We start from the raw sequence: 11,867 nt of genomic DNA, 5'->3' as shown, positions 1-11,867 counted from the left end.
CCCAACAGCAAACAACTGTGGCAGCCAGAGCCACTGCTAACCACGTTTCCTAGGGCTGGAGGACTTTTGTACCTTTGGCATTGCAACTGAGTGGGACAGTGACTCAGGTGACATGTACAGTTTGGCAAACCCAATATTCACAGCTCCTGGATGTCACACAGTCTATCTGTCCCTAGTTCTGGCTGTTAGGCAGCAGAGTGGTGCTTTGCTTTGGTTTTCAATAGCTTTGTCTCATGCAATCCCTTATAATTAAACTTTATGCACCCTTCAAAATGGGAAGAAATTACTTAGCTTTCAGGTGGGACTTCATATTAGCAAAGGGCTTTATTTTTATTAGTTTTGCTTCATATCATCCCTCTGATCAAATCTGTATTATTATAAAAATCCTTTTATATACCCAGATATGAATGGCATAACTAAAAAGCTCAGCAAACTGAACACAAGCAGTAGAATAAGATACCCTAGTGTGGGAAAACAGAACAGCCTGGTCCCTGAAAAGATTGCCATCAGATTTGTAAAGAGGAGCTCCAAGTGGTTGGCCACCTTCTTTGTTAATGTGTAGAATGCAAAAAAAAATGGTTCAGGGTCCTTGGGAAAAATCATTGCTATCAAACAGTACAGTAAATGGGTTGGACACATAAAATTTTTTGCTGTTTCCCTATGTCTGACCCAGTGGCTGCATTCCTTGATCCAGAAGGGACAGCAGAGCACCCATAGCAGGGCAAACCACATCCACAATAATTAGTCTCTTCACACAAAATCCCAACCTGAAGCTGCAGGACCTAGTTTTTCCACTATTTTCAACAGGAGACTCCATTATCATCATTTAACCATCATCAGTGTGTAGATTATAATTGCTTTATCAAAGAACAATAACAATATGTTTAACAATACCAATATGGCATTTTTTAGCAGGAAAACTTTATCTTAAATCTTGAGGTTCATGAATTGGAACTTTCAACAATAATAATAATATTGCTACTATTGCTATTGAAAGTTTCAGAGTGTTTTGCTGATTTACATAATGCAATTTTAATATTTTCTGTATTAGTCTTTCTCCCAATTTTAATAAAGCAAAATATAATTTTCATTTACTTATCCATTCCTGTATTTAAGCTCTGTCTGAAATTATGCCTTCTAGATCTCTGCTAATGGTTTACATAAATAATCAATTTCCATCCCAAATAACTTTATGGATTTTTAATAATATAAGCATCCTTTAGGTATTTTATTATTTCCTCCTATTTTCTCCAATAGTCTCTTGATTAAGTTCTCTGCCATTGATTTTGATGCACTATTATTGGATAAAATGTGTCTTATTTTATTTGGCAGAAATATGCAGTCTGGCACTTTTCAAATATGCCAGATTAACAACTCTGGGGAAATGTGCTGTGATTTTGGAAGTTTCTAAACATATTAATCAAGGGCTGTAAGGTATCAGATTCTAGAATCATTCTGAAATATAAAATATCTCCAGGATTTGATAGATGAGTTTTTTAAACTGAAATTGATTAAAGTAAAAGTCACACTAAGTAATCAGGATGGCTCAAAGCTGGGAATGGAGTTTTTCAACCATACACTAATTTCCCAACTACCATGCAGCCAACAAAATATGCTGAAAAGAAGGGATATCTTAACTTCTCTTTGTCCCTTTGTGCTCTCATGTTACTTCCTTCTGGTATTAAACACTTACTCTGTGCCAAACACAGGGGCACATACAAAATAATCAGTCACTGACCTACAAGAGCATGTTTTACCCATTACCACTCTTCCTCCATAATACTCCATAATAGTAATAGTGGTATTTGTGGTGTAGTGTGGTATAGTGGTATAGTGGTAATAGTGGTATTTGTTAAGCATTTACTGTATGTTAAACACTGGGGTACATCTAATATAAACAAATAGGACTCTGCCCCATCCTACAGAAGACACGGGAAAACAGGTATTTTATCCCCATTTTTGCAGGTGAAGAAATTGAGGCACAGAGAAGTCATGACTTACCTAATGTCACACTCCAAGTAAGTGGTAGAGCTCATCCTATCCCGACTGGATTATTGCATCAGACTCCTTTCTGATCTCCCAATCTCCTGTCTCTCCCCACTCCACTCTATACTTCACTCTGCTGCCCGGATTATCTTTCTACAGAAATGTTTTGGGTATGTCACCCACCTCCTCAAAAATCTCCAGTGGTTTCCTATCAACTTTCTTATCAAGCAAAAACTCCTCACTATTGGTTGCAAAGCTCTCCATCACCTTGAACCCTCCTACCTCACCTCCCTTCTCTCCTTCTACAGCCTAGCCAGCACTCTCCACTCCTCTGGTGCTGCTAACCTTCTCACTGTGCCTCATTCTCGCCTGTCCCGCCAAAGTCGACCCCTGGACCACATCGTACCTCTGGCCTGGAATGCCCTTCCTCCTCAAATCCACCAATCACACTTCTCCCCTTCAAACCTTACTGAAGGCTCACCTCCTCCAGGAGGCCTTTCTAGACTGGACTAAACCCCCCTTTTCCTCTGCTTCCCCTCCCCTCCCAATCGCCCCACTCGCTCCTTCTATTCTATGCCCCTTCCCTCCCCACAACACTTGTGTGTATATATGTACATATTTATAATTCTATTTATTTTATTAATGATGCACATAGATCTATAATTCTATTTATTTATAATGATGCTATTGATGCCTGTTTACTTGTTTTAATGACTGTCTCCCCCCCTTCTAGACTGTGAGCCCACTGTGGGCAGGGATTGTCACTATTTGTTCTCTGTGCCTCAGATCTCCATCCTACTTTTACAGTGAGCCCCATGTGGGAGAGGGACTGTATTGTTTAGTGGATAAGAGCACGAACGTGGGAGTCAGAAGGTCATGGGTTCTAGTCCCAGCTCTGCCACATGTCTGCTGTGTGTCCCTGGTGGGCAAGTCACTTTACTTTAGTCACATCGAGAAGCAACGTGGCTCAGTGGAAAGAGCACGGGCTTTAGAGTCAGGGCTCATGAGTTCGAATCCCAGCTCTGCCACTTGTCGGCTGTGTGACTGTGGGCAAGTCACTTAACTTCTCTGTGCCTCAGTTCCCTCATCTGTAAAATGGGGATTAAGACTGTGAGCCCCACGTGGGACAGCCTGATTCCCCTATGTCTACCCCAGCGCTTAGAACAGTGCTCGGCACATAGTAAGCGCTTAACAAATACCAACATTAACATTGGTTCTCAGTTATCTCATCTGTTTACAGATACACTTACTCTGTTTACAAAATGGGGGTTGAGACTGTGAGCCTCAAATGGGATTGCCTCTATTTGTTAATGAATTGTACTGCCCAAGCACTTAGTACAGTGCTCTGTACACAGTAAGCGCTCAATAAATATGGATGGATGGATGGATGGATGGATAAATAACCCGATTTGCTTGTATCCACCTCTGCGCTTAAGTACAGTGCTTGGCACATGGTAAACGCTTAATAAATACCATTTTAAAAAAAGATAAAGGAGAAAGAAAGAGAGAAGGAGAGGGGAAGAAAAAGGAAAGAGAGCAAAAGGCAGAGAGATGGGAGAGGGCAAGTGAGAGGAGGCGAGAGATAAGTCATTTTTCCTCTGTGTAAACCAACTCCTAATAACCAGTAATAATGCTGGTATTTGTTAAGCGCTTAGTATATGCCAACCACTGTTCTAAGCGCTGGGGTTTATACAAGGTAATTAAATTGTCCCACATGGGGCTCACAGTCTTAATCCCCATTTTACAGAGGAGGCAATGAGAATTTAAGTGACCTGCCCAAAGTCACACAGCTGACAAGCGGTGGAGGCGGGATTAAAACCCACTACCTCTGACTCCCAAGGCCGTGCTCCTTCGGCTAGGAAACGCTTCTTCCTTCCTCCGCTTTCCTCAAATCCGCCAAACTAGCTCACTTCCCCCTTCAAAGCTCTGCTGAAAGCTCACCTCCTCCAGGAGGCCTTCCCAAACTAAGCCCCCCTTTTCCTCTGCTCCTCCTCTCTTCCCCATCGCCCCGACTCCCTCCCTCAGCCCTACCCTCTTCCCGCCCCACAGCACGTGTGTATATATGTACATATTTATTATTCTATTTGTTTTATTAATGTTGCACATAGATCTATAGTTCTATTTATTTATAATGATGCCACCGATGCCTGCTTGCTTGTTTTGATGCCCGTCTTCCCCCACTTCTAGACCGTGAGCCCGTTGTGGGCAGAGATCGTCTCTACTTGTTGCAGCATCGCACTTCCCAAGCGCTCAGTGCAGTGCTCCGCACATAGTAAGTGCTCAATAAATAGGATTGAATGAATGCATGTCTGCACTTCTCTGCAGTTTTCTGCAGTTTCCGATCACCTCCCACGCGGGTTGTCCAGGGGCTGAGAGTGTCTGAAGGTTTATGCGGGAGGGACCTTCACCGCCCGACCAATTGTCAAAATTTCAGGCTTGGAAAGAAAAAAGGGGCCTGCCGAAACCCGGGATCGAACCAGGGACCTTTAGATCTTCAGTCTAACGCTCTCCCAACTGAGCTATTTCGGCTTCGCACCAGCCTTCCTCTTACAGCCTTCATCTCATCCGCCCCCTGGCGTTTCTCAACTTTTGTTTGCCTTTCCTTTTTTCAGTTTTACCAATCGCTTCGTATTTCCAAATAGCTTTTACTTGGCAACATATAAGAGGGTCACTCGAATTCCTGAATAGTGGTGAGGCTCTGAAATAGGATTCTTGTGAAGTTCTGTTGTATTGTACTCTCCCAACGCTTAGTACAATGCTCTACACATAGCAGTCGCCCAACAGATACCACCGATTGATTGAAATGGTTCTAAATATTTCCATCTGAATGTTCGGCATCTCTATTAATAATGTTGGTATTTGTTAAGCGCTTACTATGTTGTAAGGATGTGTCTTCCTAACCGTTGGTACAGTGCTTGGCTCATAGTAAGAGCGTCCAAACACCACTACTCGTGGTGGTAGTCAGAGTTAGAGTCACAGTAGGAATTGCTGCAGTAGTGGTAGTGATAATCCCGGCTCCGCCACTCATCTGCTGTGTGACCTTGGGTAAGTCACTTCACTTTGCTTCAGTTACCGCATCTGTAAAATGGGAATTGAGACGTATACATTCCAAGCGCTCAATAGACACTATTGAATGAATGAATGAGACTGTAAGCCCCACGTGGGACAGGGGGACAAGGACGGTGTCCAACCCAATTTGCTTGTATCCACCCTAGCGCTTAGTACAGTGCCTGGCACATAGTAAGCACTTAACTAATACCATTATTATTATCTAGTGCTTAGTACAGTGCCTGGCACATAGAAAGTGCTTAACAAATGTCATAATTATTAGTAATGGAACAATAAGAAGTAATAGTGATGCTCTTCATGGGCAGGGAACGTCAGCTAATTCTGTTGTATCATACTCTCCTAAGCTTTTAGTACATGTGCTCGATAAATACCATTGATTGATTGATTGATTGATTATTGCTTGCTACCATAGGTAGTTATTTGTTTGAAGGAACACCAAACAATATAATGTCATCATTCATTCATTCATTCATTCATTCAATAGTATTTATTGAGCTCTTACTATGTGCAGAGCACTGTACTAAGCGCTTGGGATGAACAAGTCGGCAACAGATAGAGACAGTCCCTGCCGTTTGACGGGCTTACAGTCTAATCGGGGGAGACGGACAGACGAGAACAATGGCACTAAACAGCGTCAAGGGGAAGAACATCTCATAAAAACAATGGCAACTAAATAGAATCAAGGCGATGTACAATTCATTAACAAAATAAATAGGGTAACGAAAATATATACAGTTGAGCGGACGGGTACAGTGCTGTGGGGATGGGAAGGGAGAGGTGGAGGAGCAGAGGGAAAAGGGGAAAATGAGGGTTTAGCTGCGGAGAGGTAAAGGGGGGATGGCAGAGGAAGTAGAGGGAGAAGAGGAGCTCAGTCTGGGAACGCCTCTTGGAGGAGGTGAGTTTTAAGTAGGGTTTTGAAGAGGGAAAGAGAATCAGTTTGGCGGAGGTGAGGAGGGAGGGCGTTCCCGGACCGCGGGAGGACGTGGCCCAGGGGTCGACGGCGGGATAGGTGAGACCGAGGGATGGTGAGGAGGTGGGCGGCAGAGGAGCGGAGCGTGCGGAGTGGGCGGTAGAAAGAAGGGAGGAGAGGTAGGAAGGGGCAAGGTGATGGAGAGCCTTGAAGCCTAGAGTGAGGAGTTTTTGTTTGGAGCGGAGGTCGATAGGCAACCACTGGAGTTGTTTAAGAAGGGGAGTGACATGCCCAGATCGTTTCTGCAGGAAGATGAGCCGGGCAGCGGAGTGAAGAATAGACCGGAGCGGGGCGAGAGAGGAGGAAGGGAGGTCAGAGAGAAGGCTGACACAGTAGTCTAGCCGGGATATAACGAGAATACCCTTTATTTGTATTGTGTTAAGGGTATATCATCATATACCCTTAACAAATACTTGTTATCCCAGACGGGAGAATATATACATGAAGCCATACAGGAAAAATCTACATAAAACCATAGCCCCTTTTTATGGAAAAGACTCTAGAGACATTGTGCCTTTTGAAAAATATGAAATAATGTTTAGTTTCTCAAGCCCCACGTCTTGTGCACTTTGGAGCCGCTGACAATACGGGGTCTATTTGAAGTTGTTTCTCCCACTCTAGTACTTCTGTGAGACACATGGCAAAATTACCTACACGGGGCTTAAACCTTTTTTTTTAACCCACTATTAATTGTCGTAGGGCAGTATGTTTTGCATCCTGGGGTAAATTCCAGCATACTGGATTAAGAATAGCAGAGAAGTAAATGTCTCAGGAGCCTTTGAGACGATTCTGAGAAAAAGCTAGATGTAAGGGAAAGAGATAATAATAATGAGAAAGGGAGAGTGTGAAAAAGGAAGGAAGGCAAGACAAGTGCTTAGTACATACAGAACACTGAACACAATAAACATTTAACAAATACTATCGACTAATTTATGAAGGTCAAGTTGAACTACCCAGGTGACAATTTTATAGTATTGGTTTAAAATGTACAAAGTTTTTTTTAACTAATCTTTCATTCATTCATTCTATCGTATCTATTAAGCTCTTACTGTGTGCAGAGTACTGTACTAAGTGCTTGGGAAAGTATAATACAGCAGTAAAGAGTGGCAATCCCTGCCTACGACGAGCTCACAGCCTGGGGGAGATGGGGCGGGGGGGAGTTAGAGGGGGTGGGAAGATATATCAATACAAATAAAAGACATCAATATAGATAAATAAAATTACAGATATATACATAAGCGCTGTGGGGATGGGAGAAGGGAGAAGAGCAAGGGGAGCAAGTCAGGGCGACGCAGAAGGGAGTGGGAGATGAGGAAAAGTGGAGCTTAGTTTGGGAAGGCCTATTGCCTTTATGTGCCTTTATTAAGGCTTTGAAAGGAAGGAGAGTAATTATCTGGCTGATTTGAAGAGGGAGCGCGTTGTGGGCCAGGGGTCTGCGGCGAGAGAAGTGAGATCGAAGCACACTGAAAAGGTGAGCAGTAGAGGAGCGAAGTGTGTGGGCTGGGTTGTAGGAGGAGAGATGCAAGGTGAATTAGGAGGGGATCAAGGTGATGGACTGCTTTAAAGCCAATGGGGAGGAGTTTTTGTTTGAGACGGAGGTGGATAGGCAACCACTGGAGATTTTTGAGGAGGGAGGGGTGGCATGTCCTGATCGTTTTTGTAGAAAGATGATCCGGGCGGAGGAGCAAAGTATGGACAGGAGTGGGGAGAGGCAGGAGGATGGGAGATCAGAAAGAAGGTGGCTGATGCAGTAATCTTGACAGGATAGGATAAGCGATTGTATTAACGTGGTAGCAGTTTGGATGAAGGGGAAAGGGTGGATTTTAGCGATGTTGTGAAGACGGGAGCTTTAGCTGGACTATTAGTACTGCAAAATGTATAAGCTTCAATAACACTAAAAATAGTGGTAGAATCCTGGGCTTTTCAAGAAGTCCAGCACATCTTAATGTCACTGTGTTATGGGAAGAAGTAATATTCATGGCAAGCCCAAATCCATCAGTACGATTACATTTAAAAATACCCTTTAGCATGAAAATCTTCTCGCTTATTCTCAGCCTCCATTTAGACCTGTTTTTGTAGCTGTGGTGACTAGATATGTCTGCATATAAGATAAATTCTTTTGAAATTCTCTGTCACCTCTATGTCTCTATATTAAAATGATGACTTTGGTAAAGAATATAAGCAAAATAGCATGTGTAGAAGGTTGATCCAAATATAATTATATATAGATCATTAAACCACAAGTTGATAATCTCATGGTTATTGTTATGTTGAATCATAAAAACACGCTTTTGGGCATGTTTACCAGGCCAAAAACAATTAACTAAATTTTAATTATGCTCCAGATCAACCAACCCAGCTTTCCATAGCCAATTCTCCCACCTCCATTAAGCAAATGCCTGTGAACCTTGCACAATGCCCTAAAGGCTGAGAAGCCTGACTGTCAAATGAAGAGGATAGGTGAGTTCCAGAGCCATGGACTTGGCATTCTTCATGCCCTGGCTCAAGTCTCTTTTCTTCCTTTTGATCAAGGTCATCGAACCCACATATCCACATAAACTCCTCCTAATAATTAAGAGTATATCATGTGTCAAGCACCGTGCCACACACTAAGGCAAATTCAAAATAATCCCTTCTAATGAGAGAGATTATTGAAGCAGCATGGCCTAATGGAAAGAGCCCAGATTTCAAAGTAAGAAGATGTGGGTTGTAATCCCAACTCTGCCACACATCTGCTGTGTGACCACTTCACTTCTCTGTGGTTCAGTTACCTCACCTATAAAATGGGTATTAAGGCCGAGAGCCCTATTTAATAGCATAGGAACTGTGTCTGATCTTATTACCTTGTATCTGCGCCAGCACTTAGGACAGTGCTTGACATAGTTAAGTGCTTAAGGTATACCACAGCTATTTTTAGAATTAGGGAGGGAGAACGAGTATTTTATCTCCATTTTACAAGATGAAGAACAAAAGCACGGAGAAGTTAGGTGACTTGCCCAATGTGATAAACAGAGCCAGGACTTTTACCCAGGTTTCCTGATTCTTGGTCCTCTGGCCATCCCACTTGGCCAAATTGTCTAGCAAACATCTCAAAGAGGACTGCTCCTACAAAGGAGTATACAGGGACTTAATGGTTAGAAATCCTGGAAAATCCTACTCCTCTCTACCTGCTATGGCTGCCCTCTGAACGCAAGAATTTCATCCTAGATCATTTCAGATCATCCTCAATGTTATTTACTAGCACTTCCTATGTGCAGAGCACTGAACTAAGTGCTTGTGTTACCAGAGATGGTGACACCTTCTAGCCTATAATGAGCTTTATGGACTAGGAGTGAGGTTACAGTCCAAAGGTGAGTTTACAGTCTCAAAACTCAGCCCGAACCACTTCATTTTGGCCAGAAGTTTTACAACCAAAGAGCTCGAGAGTTATTTTGGTGTATAAACACATGGATCTCTGTCAGGATATCATGGGAGGCCAGTTCACTCCCTGTCCTTCCAGCACTCTATATCCTGCTTAGGAAAGCAGTCTTCAACCTGGGAAACTGAGATTTACTGCCTTCCAAAGGGAAGATGTAGTAGTAGCAGTAATATTTATTGAGCCCCCTCTGGGCACAATACATTGTATTAAGCACTTCAGAAGTACAAAACAAGTGACTCATCCCCTACCCAGAAGGTACTTACCATCTAATTGGGAAGGCAAACATGAAAATATTTACAAATGGAGTAATTACAGTACAATAGCATATACACAGTAGTGCTCAGGATGGGTACACAGAAGGGCATTACTGCTTGAGTTGTATGGTGAGTGGCAGTAGGATACCTGAGATAGAGATATCTTTCAGAGTAGAGGTGTGTTGGTGAAAGCGGGACCAGGAGCACTGGAAAGGCAGCATATTTTGAGGAAGAAGTATTTTTGTGAGAAGCAGCTCTCCTGAAAACATATCTCAGAGGAATCGTTTTCAGAATTTTTTCAAACAGTAAATGGTTATTTAAAGAAGATACGTATAGAGACCATTGTTAACAGATGGATAAACATATTTCCAAAATGGGATCATTAATACCTTAGGTAGACCAGCAATACAAGGAGAGTCTGACATTGGGTAAAAATTGTTCAACGTTAACCAAAACACTGAAAGTTTGCTACTTAAACCAGTCCTCCTTTTCTGTCTAAGGAGAAGGATGGTGTCTGTCAGTCGACATTTCAACACTTCTCTGAATATTCCCTAGTTAAGAATTTCTCTTCAGACGAGGATACAGCTTAGGCACAGCCCACTGGGACTGCTTCTTTTAAGAACAGGTCCTCACCACTGTCCATACAGATCTTACGCTATTCCCCAGGCATGCCAAAACCTAATGAAATCATATAGTTGGGAGAGACCTCAGCTCCCTCCCTCAGAAAGAACCATACCTCAAAACCAACCAGAAAGGGAAGAATCAGTCATTTAAGGAAGACTTCTGTAAGGTGCCTCCAATGGTTGCCCAACCATCTCTGCATCAAGCAGATATTCCTCAGTCAAAACCAGGCTGTCTCTCCCACTTTGCTCCTCTAAAACCAACCTACTCACTCTCATTCTCACCTTGCCCTTTCTCCTATTTGAACCCCATCCACCAACATATCTGATATCACCCTCCCAATCTTACAAGCCCTACTTAAATCATATCTCCCACTACCTTCTGCATTCGTCTGACTTTCTCCCTTTGCTCTTCCCCAACCTCCCAGCCCCACAGCACTTATGTAATTTTATTTATTTGTACTGATGTCTGTCTCCCCCCTCTAGATTGTGAACTCATTGTGAGCAGGGAATGTCAGTAACTGTTTACTGTTGTACTGTATTTTCCCCAAGCACCTAGTACAGTGCTTTGTACACAGTAAGCACTTAATAAATACAATTGAATGAATTAATCTTCTCCTGGAAATCTACCCAACTAGGCTCTCTCCTCACCAACTCTATTTTCTCTCCCATGTACTTAGTCCCACCCACAAAGCACCTGGAGAAACCCCTTCACCTCTACCTCCACAGCACTTAGGCATACATATCCTTATATTTAGTTGGTTCCCCTATCTGTAATTTATACACACATCTGTCTTCTCTGTCTCTTTTGTTGACTTCTGAAAAAAAGAAAGAATGGCAAAAGTAATGAAAATTTTAACTAGAAAAATCATGTTTTGGCCTGGGGATATGGCCTCCCTTCCCAAATTTTTTTCTTGAAAGAATACAATCAGACTTAAGAATCAGACCCATATTTCTGATTATGGTGAAAAGCATCATACAACTGAAACAACCACATGCTTAATTTCTTTAAGAAGTTGAGTCCTTAGTACCTGGTATTTAATTTCTTTGTGGATTCATTCAGACCTTTAGTTCTGACTTTCCTCAGCACTAAGAAAAATATGATTACAGAAATTAGAATACTGTAGTAACACCAAGTAGAATATTGGTTTGACTAGTCCATTAGCATCCAAAATCCAAGTCAACTCTAGAGAATTTAAATCCACAGATTAATTTATTCTTAGCTATGTGATCAAATATATATATTCATTCAATCACATTTATTGAGCGCTTACTGTGTGCAGAGCACTGTACTAAGCGCTTGGAAAGTACAATTCGGCAACAGATAGAGACAATCCCTACCCAACAATAGGCTCACAGAATAGAGGTGGGACTTCCCAGCATTTTCTATGCAAAGGGAATTTACCAGCCCACATAGCTTCTCTGACAAATTTTCCAGCAATGTTGACAGTAAGTACACTGGGCAAAATTAACACTGCTTGTAAAATTTAAATGGAATTAACTACAGTTGAAGATATAGATTACAAGGAAGTCAGAGAACTAAGCTGGTT

General features: G+C 42.3%; 1 non-coding gene across 1 annotated transcript; it reads right to left on the bottom strand.

The window, feature by feature from the left end:
* Nucleotides 1-4,442: 4,442 nt before the first annotated feature.
* TRNAF-GAA lies at nucleotides 4,443-4,515 on the bottom strand. Its single transcript has one exon. It is a non-coding gene; the product is annotated as a tRNA-Phe (tRNA).
* Between the last annotated feature and the right edge of the window lie 7,352 nt (nucleotides 4,516-11,867).

Source organism: Ornithorhynchus anatinus, chromosome 10 (genome assembly GCF_004115215.2).
Source record: "Ornithorhynchus anatinus isolate Pmale09 chromosome 10, mOrnAna1.pri.v4, whole genome shotgun sequence".
Taxonomy (NCBI): Eukaryota; Metazoa; Chordata; class Mammalia; order Monotremata; family Ornithorhynchidae; genus Ornithorhynchus; species Ornithorhynchus anatinus.
The sequence above is the reverse complement of the archived record's forward strand: the minus strand, read 5'-3'. Positions and strand labels throughout refer to the sequence as shown.